At 43.3% G+C, this 20110-nt stretch overlaps 1 pseudogene; it reads right to left on the bottom strand.

Annotated features, from left to right (window-relative positions):
- Positions 1-8044: 8044 nt before the first annotated feature.
- Positions 8045-8759, bottom strand: LOC112622098 (annotated as a pseudogene).
- Positions 8760-20110: the final 11351 nt, after the last annotated feature.

Raw genomic sequence — 20110 nt, 5'->3', positions numbered from 1 at the left:
CTGGGATGGACACTGCATGGGCACAGCAACTGACTCGACTCACCAAGGCTGACCTGGCAGCTGCCACTGCTGAGAACCCAGCCTGCCAAAAGCAGCTGTTCATTGAACAGAGAAATGAAACAGGCAGTGTTAATTAAGAACAAGACAGTGTTGTAACAGACAAATATACCACTGCAGATATAGGAGAGATTTAAACAGTCTTGAAACTGAAAAATTATGTCAACAGAAAGACTTATTACAAGTAAAGAAGTTAAAACAATGGTAAATATTCTATTTCCCTTCAAACATATCCAGTTTTATAAATATGCTCATGTATCAAACATATAATGGACTTATATAAACTATTCAAGATATATAGGGAATCATAGGAAAATCCAAACAACTCAAATTTTTAGGCACGAATAACATTGATTCTAGAACCAGTTAGGAAATCAATAAAGAAAGATTATTATAGGAATATCACTTTTATATAATTACGTGTGAAAATCCTGAGAAAAATATTAGTAGACTATATCTACCTGTATGCAATGAATAGACTATGTTGACCAAGTTATGTATCCCAAGAATGCAATAATATATAAATTTTAAATCTTTTAATGCATTTCACCACTTAAAGAATTAAAAAACAGAGACAATCATATTTTAGTAGATGAAGAAATTACTGTAAAAGAAATTCAGCACTCCAACTGACCCACATTTCTTCAGTCATCTCTACTTTTAAGGATTCATGTGATCAGATAGGGCTCACCCAGAAAATCCAAGATAATCTCCCCATCTAAAGGTCCATCCTCTTAATCATGTCAGTAAAATCTCTTTTGTTGTGTAAGGTAACATATCTAAAGGTGATAGGCTTAGGGCTTGGACATATTTATGGAGCCATTATTTTGGATTTCACAATGTAAATGGTGGCCAAATGAGACTTAACATTAGTCTAGTTAAATTCCTACACATCACAAAGTGAGTAAATGTATGAGGCATTCCATAAATAGTTTATGGGTAAAGGTGAAGCAAGTGTATACATAGCACTGTGAATGAAGGATCCACATTTACTCACACTGCACTGGAACTTCAGATGTTAAAGGGAAACGGTCATCTTCAAAGTAGCTACAGAAGAAACACAGATCATCTAAGAAGCAACTGGTTTAAGATGTAACTGATTTTTCCCTGTCAGCCACAGCAGCCAGAAGAGGCATAATCATCAAAGAGCCGAGAGAAAGCCAATGTCAAATAGAAATTTGTGGCTGACAAATCCATCTTTCAAGAATAAGAGTAAACAAAACATTATCATATAAATGAAATTGTTGGGCTATTTCCAAAATGCCCACTCTAAAAATACTTACAAAGACAGAAAAATATATAAGAAACAGAGAAAGCAGTAATTTTAATTTGGGATCATTGGTACGTGTAAGTCAGTACAGTCATTATAAAATATTAATAATGTACCATTCAAAGAAAAAAGTAATATAAAATACTGTAACATGTTGTGTTATAATTTCCTTACCCATCTTGCAACCCCCCACCTGTGCCATCTGTGAGGTCCAATGAAGTTTGATTCTTTTTTCTGAGATCAACTCCATAGGGTAGAGCACCAAGAACAAGTTAGGTGCTTAATGAGTTTTTACCATGTGAATAATTTTCCTGAAAGTACTTAGCAGATCAGGAATTGGGATGCATAAGCACAGTTCAAAAGTGGCTGAGGAGTGACACAAAAGAACATAGTGGCATAAGAACCCTAAGGACCCCCCTCCCCGCCCCCCACAGTGGCAATGTGCTTGTTGAAACATCATTATAAAATAATCTCGATGAGAGCTGTGATTGGATTTAGCGTTGATATATTTTTTGTAAATTGTGATAAAACATACATACTATATAATTTACCTTCTAACCATGTTTTCAGTGTACAATTTGGTGGCATTAAGCACATTTACAGTGTTGTGTAGTCACCACCAATATCCATTTCCAGAACATTTTCATCATCCCAGATAGAAACCGTACCCATTAAAACGTAACTGCCCATTCCCTGGTAACCTCTATTCTACTTTCTGTTTCTATGAATTAGCTTATTCTAGCTACCTCATATAAGTAAAATATCATATTTGTTTTTATTTCTGGCTTATTTCACTTACAGTGTTTTCAAGGCTCATCCAATTAGAATTTCGTTCACTTTTAAGGCGGAATAATATTCCATGTGTATGTGCACCATGGGCTGTTTATCCCGTCATCCTCAATGGACACTCGGCTGCTTCCACCTTTTGGGTATTGGGAATAGTGCTGCTATGGGTCTGAGTGTACAAATATCTGTGTGAGGTCCTGCTTTCAGTTCTTTTGACGATATGCCCAAAAGTGGAATTGTTGACTCATATAGTAATTCTATCTTTACTTTCTTAAGGAACCACTATACTGTTTTCCATGGTGGCTGCACCACTGTTCACTCTCACCAGCAGTGTACAAGTGTTCCAGTTTCTCCATATCTTCACCAACATTTGGCCTAGTGAAGTTTACCATATTTTTATGTCCTTATTGGCATTCCTTTTTCTTTTCTTTTTTTTTTTTGAGATGGAGTCTCTGTCGCCTGGCTGGAGTGCAGTGGCGCAATCTCGGCTTGCTGCAACGTCCGCCTCCCAGGTACAAATGATTCTCCTACCTCAGCCTCCTGAGTAGCTGGGACTATAGGTGCGTGCCACCATGCCCAGCTGATTTTTGTATTTTTTTTTAGTGGAGACGGGGTTTCACCATGTTGGCCAGGATGGTCTTGATCTCTTGACCTTGTGATCCGCCTGCCTCGGCCCCCCAAAGTGCTGGGATTACAGGCATGAGTCACCACGCCTGACCAGCATTCCTTATTTTTATGTCCTTATTGTATATGTTCTTTGGAGAATTGTCTATTCATGTCTTTTACTCATTTTTGAATGAGATTGTTTTGCTATTGTTGAATTGTAGTTCTTTACATGTTCTGGATATTAATTCTTTATCAGATATGTGATTGGCAAATATTTCCTCCTAGTCTGTGCATTTTCTTTTGACTCTCTTAACAGTGTCCTTTGATGCAAAAAAGTTTTTAAATTTTGATGCAGTCTCATTTGTCATTTTTCTTATGTTACTTGTACTAGTGGTCACCAACCAAGAAACCACTACCAATTCTAATGTCCATAAGATTTTCCTCAGTATTTTCTTAAGGGTTTTACAGGTTCAACTCTTAAGGTTAGTTCTTTGAGTCATGCTGACTTTATTTTTGAAAAGGGTGTAATGGAAGGGCATGAATTTTCTCCAGCATCATTCTTTTGCATGTGGATATCCAGGTTCCCAGCACCATTTGTTGATGCACCATATGTCGTGGTGGGGGTGACACATTTGTAAGATGCAGTGAGCACTAACACATGGGAGCACCATGCATTTATTTACCTGTCTTTCCTCCACAGTTGTTTTGAGAAGGCTTTCACTGACAAACCCAACAGAAATGAATATATATGACTTCTTATAAACTCAAATGCAAGTAAAATTATAAATTTTAAAATGTCAAGACTGGAGCAAGACTGGAACATCACTAGACAAACTGAAACATAGGCTGAAATGAAGGGTTTATATTTACCTTGCTACAAATTCTGTTGGCCCACGATCTCTTATGCTTATCGCTTAAGAGAGCCACAGAGTGGGGTGATAGCTCATAACCAGTCCCTGGTTTTCTGCTTCAGAAACAATTTCAAATTCTCTGCTTAGACAGAGTAAGGAAACTAACCGAAAGATGTCTAATGTGAAGTTGGCATCTACAAAGTCAAAGAGTGAGTAGTAAGTGTAAACATCAGGAATGAAAGAGATTCTATCTTTTTACACAGCAATGGCCTCACTATGTACTGCTGAGGGGAGAAGGTCCCTTCAGGGGACCTTCATGATGAGGAAAAACCCTATATGATGTGGGGGTTTTCTGCTGCAGCCCTAAATTAAATTGTCCTTTGCTCTAAATACAGGTCTCACAAAATTTTATGTCTTCAAAGATTTTATCTGGGCCAAGATTATTTTTTATTTTTTTTATTTTTTATTTTTTTTGAGCTGCTGCCTGGGGCTTAGAAAAGTGACTTGGATATTTTCTCAAAATGGTATTTCTTTGATGGAATGTGAAATCCGCGAACGCTCTGCTTTCCTGCTGTATCCCCAGCGCAGGTTGAGTACCTTGCACTGCTTTTCAGCACTTTCCTGGAAGTGGTAGAAGATTTGGAGTTAGGGCCTCCCTCAATCTCTACCCTTTCTTTAATTCAGAGGATCACAAGTTGTTGGGGGAAGAGTGTATCTTGGGCCTCTAGCTGATCTGATGAATATTAATATCCAATGTCCTGTAATGAAGTCATGTGTGCATGTAACATCACTTCTGCATGCAGTGTCATAGAAAAGTGGGTTCACGGACCCCAGGTTAACAGCCTAAGCACTAAACGCACAGAGCTAGAGCTCTAGGAGGGGAGGGATGGCTGGGGTGGAACCTCGTCTTGTCCTTTAGTCCTGGGGTCTTTTCACTCCTTACTTGGTGGGTGCTGGGCGTCTGGCAGGTGCCGATGTTGATGGAGTCGAGGCAGGGAACTGGCTGGGACTGGGAAAAACAGGGTTGGAGAGATAATTAAGGTGGACATTATTTTTTTCTGAGCGTAAGTCATAGCTCAAAATCTGGAGAGCCTGAAGGAATATCCCCCTACCTAAACCTGTTTTTCCCTTTTCCCTCAAGCCTCATTTGGCCACAGGCCCAGTGTCAACACCAGGGGGCGCCCACAGACCATGAAGGCACCAGGCAGCTGGGCTTGTTTGTGGTCGGCTCCCAGGTCCCTGACTTAATCAGGGGAGCCAAGACCCTACAGCCAGGTGGCCCGGATTCAACCTGCAGCTCTGGTCCTACTGACAGTTTCCCCCCTGGTGCCTCAGTTTCTTAATCGGTGAAATGGTGAGGACACTACAGCACTTACCTCTGGGGCGGGTTTCTCAACAGCAGCACTATTAACAGTTTGGGACAGAGACTCCCTTGTGGCCTGCCCTGTGCATTGTGGGAGGTTTGCCAGCAGCACCCCCACTCACCCCCTCCCACCAATCCCCACGTGACAACCGAAAATGTCCCGGGATTTTTAGGTCTCCCTTGGGTCTGGAAGCTGCACTTAGTCAGGCATTTTCCCACCTGACACTTGAGCTCATCTTTACTTTGGTCCACATAAGGCCACTTAAAAAAAAAGTTGTTTCTTTAAAGATTCTATGCATCTTTTAAACAAATCAATTTTCTTCCTCTATGTCTGCATTCAGTTAATCCTTCCAAACCCTTTGTTTAGTGTATCTCAAAATGTATCAATTCCAATTCTAGTAATTAGCGTATCTGACTTGCATGATACCTGCTATGACCGCTGGTAGAGCTCTGATTCCTTTAGCACAGGAAATATGTTCTCGATTCTGCTCTGGATGATGTAAATCAGTTTATTTTACTTGTCTGGGATGTTGCTCCTCACCTGTAAAATGTAAATGTGGATATGGCTTGGATTACTAAATGGTTTTATTTCTTCATTCACCTGACATTGTTGTGTACCTGCTGCAAGTCAAATACATGGCATGATATTGTTTCTTTGATCACACCTCAGCAAATGAGAAAATGAGACATTATAGCAGGTGTGGCGGCACATGCCTGTTGTCCTAGTCACTCGGAAGGCTGAGGCAGGAGAATTGCTTCAGCCCAGGAGTTTGAGGTTACAGTGAGGTATGATATCACCATTGCATTGCAGCCTGGGCAATAGATCCTGTCTCTGAAAAAAAGGAAAAACATATTGTGAGCTGTCTGCATGTGCTCCATGTCTCAGGAGACTTATGTCCTGTAATTCTTCTAAATGGCATCTCCATGTGGTTTTTCATGAATGTTTGTCTGGTATTTCTTTTCTATCCTTTTACTTTCAACTTTTCTGTATCTTCTACTGAAACTATGGCTTTTGTCAATAGCCTACAGTTAGTTATTTATTTACTTATTTATTTTTACCCCCTTGCACTATTTGTCTTATAATTAGAGTGTTTGAGTCCATTATGTTTAATGTAATTGTTGACCTCATTGGGTTTAAGTCTGTACATTGTCATTTGCTGCCTTCTAATATTATCTCTTTCTTGCTTAACTATTTTTCTTCTGTTTCCTTCTTTAGATGAATAAAAAACTTTGCATTATTGTAGTCTTGTGACTAAGTGTTCTAATTATACATCCTCTTATTATTTCTTTAATTATCTGAGAAAGCACAATAATCTGTTACTTATTATAACCAACAGCAGACCGTAACTTCTCTGACTTTCACCTGCCTGTGCAGACAGCCCAGGGGAGAATCAGTGCTCTGGCTCTGAGACACAGGGGTGGTGGAAGTAGGAGAGTGATTGGATGATGAATCTGTAGCTGCAGAGGCATCTGGGCCCCTCACCTGCAATCCTCGTAGATGTCTCCTCCACTGAATGCCTGCGATGCCCTCTCCTCTGTATGCTCCTGCCAGAGTCTTCCCATCTCCACTGACAGCAGCTCCACCCTTCTGCTCACTCAGTCCAACACTGTGGGTGCCCTTGATTCTTCTTCTCACACCACAGATAAATCCATTAGCAAGTGCTGTGAAGTCCATCTTCACATTCATCCATAATCCCTTCAGTTCCCACTATTTCCCCTGCTCACACCCCAGTCAAGGTAAGCAACATCTCCATTCTGGAATATTCCACTCCTTTCCCACTGTTTTCCACACTGCCTCACTGGTCCCCACCTCTCAATTCTGTTCTCAGCACAGCAGCCAGAGAGAAGCTTTCAAAGGATAAGTCCTACCATGTCCCACTTTTCAAAACTGTCCTCTAACTCCCCATGTCATTCAGCGCAAAGGTCAACATCCTTCCCACACCCTCCAGGGCTACCTGCTCTAGCCACACCTTGGACCTCACTTCAGTTTCGCTGTGTCCAGCCCTTCTGGCCTCTTTGTCCTTCCAGGAACACAGACAATTTCCTGCCCTCGTGCATCTGCACTGAAGTCTCCCTGCCTGAAAAGAACTTTCCCAGACATCCCTGTAGACAACTCCTCACATCCCTCAAATCTTTACTCCAAGGTCACATTTGCAACAAGGCCCATGCTGACCACCCAGCACAACAGCCACCTCCCTGTCCCCACAGCCCGCACTCTGGATCACCTGCCACACAGCACTTGCCACCTTCTAACTCAGCATCTTCTGTTCCTACTCTGCTTATACTATATCTATCATCTGCCTGCAGAGGTGTCCAATTTTTTGGCTTCACTGGGCCACATGGGAAGAAGAAGAATTGTCTTGAGCCACACAAAAAATACACTAATGACAGCTGATGGGCAGAAAGAATAGAAAAAAAATGTTCATGCATAATTTTCATGGTATTTGCCACCACAGATAAGCAAAAAATTCTCACATTCAAAGCTGTCCTGGGTCACATGCAGCGGGTCGGACAAGCTTGCATCTAGAATGTATGCACCACAAGGCTGGAAATCTTTAAGTTTTTACTTTAATGATGTTTTCTAAGTGCAAAAAACAGTCATATCCCTAGCAGACAACAAATGTCAGTTGAATGAATGATCACTGTAGAGCACCTCTATATTCTAAAGGCAATATCTTTATTAATGTAGCCTCAGGTCAAATGCTGTTTCATGGCAGCTAAAGAACAACATCATCTCACACCACCATCAGTGCCACCGGTGCTTTTTTCACCAGGGCTGCTTGTGTACCAGAGGGTGACTCTGAGGGCCCCGTCGGGCCCCACGTCGCAGTTAAACATTACCTGGAGGGTGTGAGACCCTGGCTCAGTTCCCGCGGTCAGCCCCGCCCACCCAGCTCCGCCCACCAGCCAGGTCCGGCCCCTAGCAACCTGCAGAGATTTTGGCCTCAACTGAAGACGAAACCGGGTAAAGGCTCCTGGGGCTCTCCAGGGTCGAGGATCTTTGCAGGTCCCGCAGCCTCGGGGTCAATCTTGGACCCAGAGACTCAGGGGGACCAGAGCTGTCCCTGAGGCATGAAGCAGGGAGTAAGTGATATGCGTCCAGGGCCGGGGTCACTCATCGGCCTCGCTCCGGTTGTAGTATCGGAGCAGGGTCCTCAGGTTCACTCAGCCAGTCTGTGCCTGGGCCTTGGCGCCCAGTGTCTGCAGCTCCCAATACTCCGGCCCCTCCTGCTCCATCCACCACGCTCGCGGCTCCATCCTCGGACTCGCGGCGTCACTGTCTAACCGCCCGAACCGCGTGTCGTCCACGTAGCCCACGGCGATGAAGCGGGGCTCCCCGCGGCCGGGCCGGGACACGGGCGGTGCTGAAATACCTCAAGGAGAGGGAGCCTGGGAGCGCGGAGAGGCTGAGACCCGCCCGACCCTCCTCCCAGCGCGGGTCCCCAGGTCCTGCGCCCCCACCGGGAGGGCCCTTTGCTCCTCTCTCCTCCCGCAGAGGCTGTTTCCCTCCTGACCCCGCACTCACCCGCCTTGGTCTCGGTCAGGGCCAGGGTCCCCGAGAGCAGCAGGAGGAGGGTTCGGGGCGCCATGACCCATCGTCGGCGTCTAGGGAGACTCCGAGTCCCAGTGGGTGGATGCGTGTGGACTTTAGAACCGGGGCCGCGCGACGCTGATTGGCTTCTCTAGCAACCCGACACTCAGTGGGAGTGAGAACTGGGTCCGCGTGGTGAGTGTCCAGGAAGAAGGACCCGTCGCAGGTTGGGAGAGGGAGAAGAGAAACTCTGCGGAGATTAGGAATCCCCAACGCTGGGACTCCCCAGCCCATACACCGCCTTCGGGGCCTGAGACTCAGAACCACGCCTGGGGCCCTGGGACTTCGCCCTGACCCCACTCCTCTTGTGCCAAGCGCTCTGTCTCAATGTCTCCCTGAGTCTTGGCCCAGGAGCTGTCTGAGAAACCGGGAAGAAACCCTCGGCTTGGGACCCCTCCCTCTCGCTTCACTTTTCATCCTGGAATTCCTGTCCCTGAAATGAACTCCCTGTCTCCCACTCTTTACCTGTCCCCCTGGAGTCTTCTAGAAGAAAACTCACCCCAGGAAGCTTGGTGCCAGAGAGGGAGCTCGCCCTGGGAATGAAGGTGTAGAGACAGGGCTTTTTTTTTTCTTGTCTTTCTTTTTTCTTTTTCTTTAAATCTGGAAAATTTGTGCCTGAGTGCATGAGACAGAATAGAGATCAGTTTGCTTTTTGTTTATTAACAACAGTGGGTAGCAGAATCTTGGTAATCCCTGAATGATCAGAAATCTAATCGGTAAAAAATGTTACTTTGGCCTCTTGATATATAAATGTGTCGAAAAGCATTACAACAGGACTCACAAAGCTCCTAAGTTTCACTTTGGCAGACAATGTATCTGTGACTCCCACTTGTTGTATTTTACATTTACCTTCATTCCATAGCCCTGGGTTTCTGTGTGAGTCCAGAACATCTCCTCAATACAAAGTAGCCACTATGTTCCTTTATGTTGTAACCAGAAGTCAGTACAGACTTTATTCACCACAAAGTTGCAAGCGCTAAAGGCAGTCACAATGCCCATCACCAGTGCTCATGCACTGCCAGGTTTTAGGAAGTATCCACATCTAAGTGGTGTGTATATTTTATAGGAACAATTAGTATTTTTAAAACCTGATTAACATAAAAAAATTAGTTTTTAAGCAGATCCACTTAAGGTATTAAAGGCCAACTGCAAGTAACACCCTTCAAGGCTCTGTAGATGAATGTATTGAAATACTGTAAATCAATGTGTTCAAACCTAAGAGTTCTGCTGCTTTTGAATTCTGTCCCCCTGCTCCTTTTCTTCACCTCCTGCATCCTCAGCCCTTCCCTCCATCCCTTTTATCCCTCAGGCCCTCCTCTCCGCTTAGTCCCCATCACACTGTCACTCCTGAATTGTGACACTGGCACTCTCCCATTACCTGCTGCGTGACTGTTCTCTCCACAGTGGTCCTGCTAATGTGAGTCAAAGTGTGTCATTTCTCCACCTAAAACACTCCAGTGGCTCCACCTCGGTCTTGTGAAGCTTCTAGAATGCCAAGCACGTGAGCGTATGAGGGGACACCTGGTTCATTGTAGGGACTAAATTAATTTTTGTTGACTGAATGAATGAAATATGAGTGTATTAAATTGCATCACAGAAAATTATAAAATGTAAAACACTAAAAAAGTTAAGGAAGATTTTATGTAACTAGTGTGTATATCAATTCATCAGTTCATTCCATGAGTCTGTGGAGCCTGTGTATGAATTTTATAAGAGTGTGTAACAAATTGTCACAAACATTAGCTTTAAACAACACCCATTTATTGTATTCATTTATTTGTTTTTAGAGACAGAGTCTCCCACTGTCATCCAGGGTGAAGTGCAGTCACATGATCATGACTCACGGCAGCCTCAAACTCCTGGGCTCAAAGAATCCTCCTGCCTCAGTCTTCAGAGTAGCTAGAACTGCAGACAAGTGCCACCACACCCAGCTAATTAAAAAAAAAATTGTAGAGATGAGTATCTTACTATATTACCCGGGCTGGTCTCAAACTCCTGGCTGCAAGTGATCCTCCTGTGTCAGCTCCTCAAATGTTAGGATTACAGGCATGCACTACCACGCCTGGCCAAACAATACCCATTTATCTGTTTATAGTACCTTAGTCAGAAATCTGGGCATGATGTAGATGGAATCTCTATTCCGGGCTTCCCAAACCTGAGTCTTCATTTTGAATCCTCCTTCAAGCTTATACAGAGGTGGCAGAATGCAGTTTCTAGCAGTTGTAAGACTGAGGTCCCTATTCCTTGCTGACTGTCAATGTAGAGAACAGGGAGGGCTGCACTCAATTCCTGGTGCCCACCATCGTTCTTTCCTACATTTTCAAAGCCTGCAGCGGAGGAAATCCCTCATGCAGAGTCCCTCTCACACTGTGAATCTATGCTCAGCAAGAACCCAGTCCTTTCAAGGGCTCACCTGATTAGGACAGTCCAGGCAGGAGAAACCCAGCCTAAAGTCAACTAATTGAGGCCCTTAATTATATCTGCTAAATCCCTTCACAGCAGCATCTACATTAGTTGAATAACTGGGGGAAGGTGAATGACCAGGAGGTGGTAGTTGGGGCCATCATAGAGTCAGCCTAGCAAGGGTTGGATCTTCCTTTTCTGTTTAATTGGGACACAGTTGGAAATTGAAGTTCAAGTAAAGTGATCATTGTGAGCGGTAATAAAATACATCCTCTTCAGCCGTGGAAATTCTCCTTACCTTTTAAAACTAAGTTACCTGTTTAATGTCTTATAATTAATTTAGGCCAGGTGTGGTGGCTCACGCTTGTCATCCTAGCAGCATGGAAGGCAGAAGAAGGCAAATTTGTTGACTCCAGAAGTTCAAGATCAGCCTGGGCAACATGGTGAAGCCCTCATCTCTACAAAAAAGTTAGAAAATTAGCCAGGCATGCTGGTTCATGCCTGTAGTCCCAGCTACTCAGGAGGCTGAGATCAGAGGGTCCCTTGAGCCCAGGAGGTCGACACTGCAGTGCATGGTGATCATGCCACTGCACTCCGGCCTGGGTGACAGAGCGAGATCCTGTCTTGGAAATAATAATAATGATGATGATAAATTTAGAGTAAATGCAAACTAACATGTAATAGTACACCCTGTCTTGTGAAAAGGTATTATTTACTATTACATTACAAATTATGTAAAACTTAGCAGCTCAAAACAACAGATATTCCTCATCTCTCACAGTTTCCAATGATCAGGAATCCAGGAGAGGTTTCCCTGAGTGCTTCTGGCTCAGGGCCTCTCACAAGGTTGCAGTCCAGTTGTCAGCCTAGGCCTGCATCATCTAAGGGCTTCACTGGGGCTGAGCATTCACATGAAACATGGCTCAGTCACATGGCTCTTGGAAAAGGCCTAGTTCCTTGTTGTCTGTTCCTAGAAGGCCTCAGTTCTCAGCCACATGGACCTTCCTGCAGGGCCGCTTATGGCACAGCAGCTGGCTTCCCCCAGAGTTCATGATCCCAGAGACAGAGAGAGAGAAGGTGGAAGCCACAGTGAGTTTTATGTTCTACACCCAAACTCGCAAACTGCTATGTCAGCATTACTCTATTAGTTAGAAGTTATACTATTCTGTTCTCTCACTGCTGTAAAGAAATACCCGAGACTGGGTAATTTAAAAAGAAAAGAGGTTTAATTGACTCACAGTTCTGCATGGATGAGGAGGGTACCCCAGGAAACTTACAATCATGGCAGAAGACATGGTAGCAGGAGAGAGAAAAGCAGAGTGAAGTGGGGAAAAATCCCTTATATTGTATATACACAACATGGAATACTATGCAGCCCTAAAAAGGCACCAGATCAAGTCCTTTGCAGGAATATGGATGAAGCTGGAAGCCATTATCCTCAACAAACTAAACAAACTAATAGAATAACAGAAAACCAAACACCGCATGTTCTCACTTATAATTGGGAGCTGAGCAACGAGAACACATGGACATGGGGAGAGGAACATCACACATGGGCCTGTTGGTGGAGGGCGGTGGTGGGGGTATCATTAGGAAAAATAGGTTCAATCATTGACTTCCACAGTGGTTGAATCAATTTACGTTTCCACCAACAGATCTCATGAGAATTCACTTACTATCATTAGAACAGCTTGGGGGAACCATCCCCATGATTCAGTTACCTCCCATGAGGTCCCTCCCCAAGTATGTGGGGATTACAATTAGCATGACAATTGAAGATGAGATTTGGGTGGGAACACAGAACTGGGCCATATCAGAAGTGTGTCATTAAGTCCAAGCCACACTTGAGAGAGGGAATTAAGCTGCACGTCTGGAAGGGAGCAGTATCAAAGGATTTGCATATATGTTAAAAGCAAAATTCAAACTATTGTTTCAGGATTTTGTAAATCAAAGTCTTTTTTATCTAATTGTTTTTCTTTAATGCTTTAAGCTTGTTTTTAAGTTTAATTTAATGTTATTTTAAGTTCCAGGGTACCTGGGCAGGATGTGCAGGTTTGTTACATAGGTAAACGTGTGCCATGGTGGTTTTCTGCACCTATCAACCCATCACCTAGGTATTAACCCCTATAGCATGCATTAGCTATTTTTCCTAATGCTCTGCCGACCACCGCCCTCTCCCAACAGGCCCCAACAACTGAGTTGTTCCTCTCCCTTTGTCCACGTGTTCTCATTGTTCAGCTCCTAATTATAAGTGAGAACATGCAGTGTTTGGTTTTCTGTTCCTGTGTTAGTTTGCTGAGGATAATGGCTTCCAGCTTCATCCATATCCCTGCAAAGGACTTGATGTCATTCCTTTTTATAACTGCATAATATTCCATGGTGTATATGTACTGTATTTTCTTTATCCAGTCCATCATTGATGGGCTTTTGGGTTGATTCTATGTCTTTGCTATTGTGAATAGTGCTGCAAGGAACATACATATGCATGTATCTTTACAACAGAATGATTTATATTCCTTTGGGTATATACCCTCTAATGGGATTATTGAGTCAAATGATATTTCTGGTTCTAAATCTTTGAGGAATCGCCACACTGTCTTCCATAATGGTTGAACCAATTTACATGTCCATCAATAGTGTAAAAGCATTCCTATTTCTCCACAAGCTCAGAACTTCTGTTCTTTCTTGACTTTTTAATAATTGCCATTCTGACTGGCATGAGATGGTATCTCATTGTGGTTTTGACTTGCATTTCTCTAATGATCAGTTGTGTTGAGCTTTTTAAAATATGTTTTTTGGCCACATGTATGTCTTTAGAGAAGTGTCTGTTCATGTCCTTTGTCCACTTTTTAATGAAGTTTTTTCCATATAATTTGTTTACATTCTTTTTAGATTCTGAGTATTAGACCTTTGTCAAATAGATAGATTGCAAAAATTTTCTCCCATTCTGTAGGATGTCTGTTCACTCTGATGATGGTTTCTTTTGCTGTGCAGAAGCTCTTTTGTTTAATTAGATCCCATTTGTCAATTTTTGCTTTTGTGGCAGTTGCTTTGGTGATTTCATCACAAAAATCTTTGCTGATGCCTATGTGCTGAATGGTATTGCCTAGATTTTCTTCCAGGGTTTTTCTAGTTTTGGGTTTTACATGTAAGTCTTTAATCTATCTTGAGTTAATTTTTGTGTAAGGTGTAAAGAAGGGGTCCAGTTTCAATTTTCTGCATATGGCTAGCCAGTTCTCCCAGCAGCATTTATTAAATAGGGAATCCTTTCCCCATTGCTTGTTTTTGTCAGATTTTGTTGCAGATCACATGCTTGCAGATATGCAATCTTATTTCTGAGTTCTCTATTCTGTTCCATTGGTCTGTGTACCAGTACCATGCTGTTTTGGTTACTGTAGCCTTGTAGTATAGGTTTTTTGTTTTTTGTTTTTTGGTTTTTTTTTTTTGACGGAGTCTAGCTCTGTTGCCGAGGCTAGAGTGCAGTGGTGAGATCTCGGCTCGCTGCAAGCTCTGCTTCCTGGGTTCACACCCTTCTCCTGCCTGAGCCTCCCGAGTAGCTGGTACTACAGGCACCTGCCACCATGCCCAGCTAATTTTTTTGTATTTTTCATAGAGACGGGGTTTCACTGTGTTAGCTAGGATGGTCTCGATCTCCTGACCTGGTGATCTGCCCACCTTGGCCTCCCAAAGTGCTAGGATTACAAGCATGAGCCACTGTGCCTGGCCTAAACTTTTAAAATAAATGTGTAATATTTGATATTGATGACATGTTCTGAAAACAGAGTTGAAGGAATTGAGTTAAAAGCCACTGTCTTGGCTGCAGAATAATAGCAGGGAGCTTTATTCAGACTCTGTTAATAACTTCCTGTTGGTTACTTGTTTCTCATATACTGTGGCAGTGTACTTTTGACATATATATTCAGAAAATGCTTACTGATAGCACAATCACATAGGGTTATTTTATATGCTAGGAAGATTTCATAATAAAAAGGAAAAAATGGAGGAAGGGAGTGAAAAAAGGAGGAAGAAAGGAAGGAGAGAAAGAAGAAAAGAAGGAAAAGGAAGAAGAAGAAAAGGGAAGGAAAAAGAAATGAGAAGGAGGGAGAGTAAGAGCTTGAATGGAAATAGAAAAGAAAGAGAGGAAGGGAGAGACAGAAGGAAGGAGAAAGGGAAGGAACGAAGGAGAAAATAAACTAAAATAAAGAAAAGAATAGGTGTTGAGAAATGAGAAACCCTATGTATGGTTAATATTATCAAAGTGGGAGGAAATAAAACAGGTGTAGTTAACCTCTATAGAATAATGGAAATGTAAGAGGACTTCATTAGTTACCCATTGCTGCATAACAAACTACCCCCAAATTTAGTGACTTAAAGCAAGAAATATCATCAAACTCAAAAACATAATACAAATATCAGCCAAATGGAGCCAATGCAGGTAGAAGAAGTTCAATAAACAAAAGGATTTTACAAATTGGAATAAATGAGGTCACTGGTGTGCAGATGAAAACGATTTTGTAGTACAAATACTCCAAAAAGCAAGTGCCATCATGAGATTAAAGTTACAACGTTTTATTAGGGGACACACCTGACAGATGATGTGGCAAGGGAGGTAGGTTACCCTGGGAAAGTCAACAGACCAAGATCCAAGTGTCAGTGACCCCCAGTGATGGACAGAAGGAGAGAAGGTTTAATGGATGTGTCCTAGACCACAGGCAATCTAAGGAGAGTTGAGCAAGGCCATGCAGGAGTCCTGGAGCTACAGCTGGCCATCAGAGGAGTCCCGTGTCTCCCAAGAATGTCCTGCCTTAGTGTCACTGGTATGACCCATCACTGTTTGGGAACAGCCCGTGGAAAGCAGAGCCTCAGCACCAATGCTACTGAGGGTGTCAGAGCACAGAAGCACGGCCTTGGAGGATTACCCAAGAGTGTGACTCAAACCTTCTGCCCTGACGGGTCTGGGGCCTTGGAAATCAAATCCTCTCAGGCTGAATTGCTGGATGATTCTGCTCACACAGTGGGGCAAGGGAAACCAGAAGGCTCACAGGTGGACCTCTGGTTTCCACACACACTTCTGCCCTCATTGTATGAAAGTAGCCATGCTTCCTCCTGGGGATGAGGATATATTACCTGGGCCTGGAGAGGAGGAGAATCCTCTTCTCACCAAGTGGTTTCTGGGCACACACTCTCCAAACTTCTCTGGTGACAACCGTCATGCGTAGTTCAGTGGGCTGTCTTTTGTCTCCTTTTTTTAAGGGTACCCTCCTTTGGAAACCAGAACCTTGTATCTTGCACAGCCCAGTGCTGGGAGATAAAATATGCAAAATACTCCATTGAGTGAACCTAAGAGATTGGACATGGAGCCAAACTTGCTTCCTCATTTTGATTTCTGGACCCACATGTTCTTCCACTGAGAACACAGCACTGTAGAGATGTCTCTGATTCAAACAATGCACCGTGTCCTGAAAGATGGCACCCACCCCTCAGAGTTCTTCCTCCAGGCTGGCACTGAGTTGTGCCAGTAGAAGACCTGTCCAGTATTCCTTGTGGCTGGCAGCCCCTGTGGTGCAGATGGTGATAGGTTTAGTGGAACCCACAGCCATGGAAACACTGAAACTTTCCCTGCCAAGTGGGTCCTTCAGGTAGATAATGGGCTAGGAGCACTGCCTAGCTTGTGGATCAGGAATGTCAACATCACCCATAGAGTGGTGCTGGCTGAGTGTCTGAGAGCAGGACAGGAAAACCCACCCATAGAATAGGTGCCTAACCCTGTGAAGATGAACCTCTGGCCCTTCCAAGATGGAAGTAGTTAAAAGTAGTCAACTTGTCACTTAGTAGGTAGTCACGTAAAGAAATAGTGCCCCACTGGGGCATATCATGGGACTCAAATGCTGATGAGTTGGACATTCAGAGGTGGTAGCAGCTGGATCTGCAGTAGTGGGGAGTTAGTGCTGCTGGCCCCATACATAGCCTCATGCCTGCCACTGTGGTTGTTCCATTCATGTGCCCATCCTACCAGGCCTGCACTGACCCATGGTGAAGGCAGGCTAACTTCCATTTGTCTGTTTGCTTGTTCAGTGCCACTTTAGACTTGGGTGTTTTCTGGGGTGTCAACATGGGATTCAAGCACAACCCAGGTGGACCATTTTCACGTCATGATGAATGCTGTTGGGCCTGTGCAATCTATGACTTTGTGGGTCACACAGGCACTTGGAACCCCATAGTTGCTTGGTATCCCGTGGCCAAACATTCTATGGAATCAGGACAAGGAACACTAAAAGTTGCTTCTAACATGTGGCATATGTCTCTGTCATGGGTGACATGATCTTACTCCAGAATCCCAGGCCAGAGACCCTGCTGTCCTCTTCTGAAGGGCAGATGGTCACATTCCAGAATGAGCGAGTCTCCTACCACTTCTGTTCAACTGAGGAGGAAACATGGCACAGTCAGAATAAGGCATGAAAAGGACAAAGCAAGGCAGGAACACATGGCACACATGCAGACGCTGGTGTACTGCCTGGGTTCAGAGGATGGACTTGCAGGTGGGGGGAGAGATGTAATATGATGAGAGAAAACAGATACCCCACATGGAGGCCAGGAAAACATCCCAAGTCAGCATCAAAGGCCAGGGAACATGAACCAGTCAAGTGTCCATTATGCATTAGGTGCTCATGCCCTATGTGATGGGATTGAAGACACAGTAAGGAATAGGGAGGACCTAAGGGTTTCATGAAATCAGCACTCACTGTGAAGGAGATGTCTGTCTCATCAGGCAGCTCCTAACACTGACCTCAAAGCGAAGCGGCCCATCACTGAGGATCCTGGCATCATTCTCATCTAACACAATGGTGATGGCCAAGCCCTGTTCCAAACCAGCCTACTCTAGTCACCTGCGAGGAGACAGGTGGTAGAACTAGAAGACCCCAAAGTAGGAAGACACCAGAGGGAGGGATGACGATGTGAAGTGTGAAAAGACACAGAAAATAAGCAGGTAGGAGAGTGAATGTCCCTGTGTGTGGAGCTTACCTCATTCACACAGGTCTCAGAATCCTCAGGCATGTCATAGGTAAAGGCAGTGTTCACCTGCTCCATGTCGATGCCTGGGCAAAATGGGGTTGGTAGCCAAAGAATTAGTCTTTAAAAATCTTTTGGTGTCATTCTCAGACAAGTGCAGAACAGCAAAAACTGTTAGTCACCTGAGGTTCATTCTCCTTCTCAGGCTCAGAAATGAACCACATGTAAGAAAAACCAAAGGCTGTAATTCTCATGGCACCCAGAAAACTGGACTAGGGACCTGGAGAGTCGTGTGCCTGTCATTCCTCCACCAGTCACGTGCTGTGTGACCGCAGGAGAAGCTCTCTACTCCTAGGGCCTCTTTGATTCATCTGTGAATCATGGACAAACACCTCCATTCTAGCAACATTACTGAAATGCAGGGAGAACCAAGTGATCAATACGGAGGAAAAAAGTGATGACATTTACTCCTAGACAAGACTCTTTAGGAAAATGTACTTTAAAAGTAGGAGAATACATAGTACCTGCCATCCCCTGCCAAAAAGCCTCTTTGGTTTAGCAATTATGATTGTTCATCATCTTTCTATAAAATTAGGGCAAAACTAGCTCGCTCAATATCTCAAATGAATTAAACACAGTTTGTGATTCTATATCCACAACTTTTGCTCTGTGTGAAACTGAAGAGAAATGGGGACACATCCATGTTTGTGTGGTGGCCACAAAGGCTTGGAAATGACCCTGTATCATCCATTTTTCATTGTCTCACTCTATGCTTTGGAGTCCCAGGTAATTCATATTCTTAAAAAAAATCACATGTTCATATATAGGACAGGGTAGAAAAGGTAGTATTTCTGTTTTAATTTGCTAGGGCTGCCATAACAAAGTACCACAGGCTAGGTGAGTGAAATAATAAATATGTATTTTCCCACAGTTCCGGAGCCTGCAGGTGCAAGGTCAACGTGCTGCAGGGTTGATTTCTTCTGAGGCCTCTCTCCTTGGCGTGTAGACAGCCACTTCTTTCTTCTCAACATAGGACTTCAACGTATGAATTTTGGCTGGGGAGGGACACAATTCATCTCATAACAGAGTGGATCATACTTGGTGGTGGATATTCTAAAATATAAAAAAGAGTATATCCCTTTGGGCTGATGCTTTCTCTTAGTTTTCTGAAATTGTGGTCTTACAAAAAAGAACAGGAACCAACGTTTAGTTTTCCCAGAAGGTGAACTCTCCCTACGTCTGGGTAATCCCAGACACTGAGAAGAAGTGGTGTGCAGTTCTCCAAAGTCTTACTTTCTCCAGGAATTCTGTTTCTGCCTTTTTAACTGGGAAGAAGATTCTCTCAGGAGAACCACCTCTTCTGATGCTGTATGGGCTTCATTCTGCTTGAACTTACAAAGTTGATCTTAATAAAAAGGAAATATTTGCAATTTTTTATCATGGTCATACTTTTGTACTGTTTAAAATGTCCCATATTGTGTTGAGTTTATTTTTAAAGTAATACATAACATTTGTACATGCTTATGGGGCACATGTGATCATTTGACACATGCACGGAATGTGGAGTAATCAAGTCAGGGTGTTTAGGGAATCCATCGCCTCAAGCATTTATCTTTTCTTTGTGTCGGGAACATGTAAAATCCACTCTTCTAGCTATTTGAAATACACATAATTTTTAGCTTTAGTTGGCCTGCTGTGCTTTAGAACATTAGAACTTATTTTTTGTATATAACTGTACATTTGTACCCATTAATCCACCTTTCTACATATTCCCACCCCTACATTCTTCCCAACCTCTGGTAACTGTCATTCTACTCTCTACCTCCGTGAGATTAACTTTTTTAGCTCGCACATATGAGTGACAACATGTTATATTTGTCTTTTCTTGCCTGGCTTATTTCACCTAACATGACCTCTGGTTCCATCCATGTTGCTGCAACTGACAGGATTTCATTCTTTTTTTTTTTTTTTAATGGCTGAATTGCATTCCATTATGTATATACTGCAGTTACTTTACTTATTCATCCATTGATAAATTCACCCATTAATTTCACATCTTTGCTATTGTGAATAGTACTTCAACAAACATGGGCATGCAGGTACTCTTTTGATATGTTGATTTCATTTCCTTTGGATAAATACCCAGAAGTAGAATTGTTGCATCAGATAGT

The sequence above is a fragment of the Theropithecus gelada genome, chromosome 4 (assembly GCF_003255815.1).
Source record: "Theropithecus gelada isolate Dixy chromosome 4, Tgel_1.0, whole genome shotgun sequence".
In the NCBI taxonomy this organism is placed as follows: domain Eukaryota; kingdom Metazoa; phylum Chordata; class Mammalia; order Primates; family Cercopithecidae; genus Theropithecus; species Theropithecus gelada.
The sequence above is the reverse complement of the archived record's forward strand: the minus strand, read 5'-3'. Positions and strand labels throughout refer to the sequence as shown.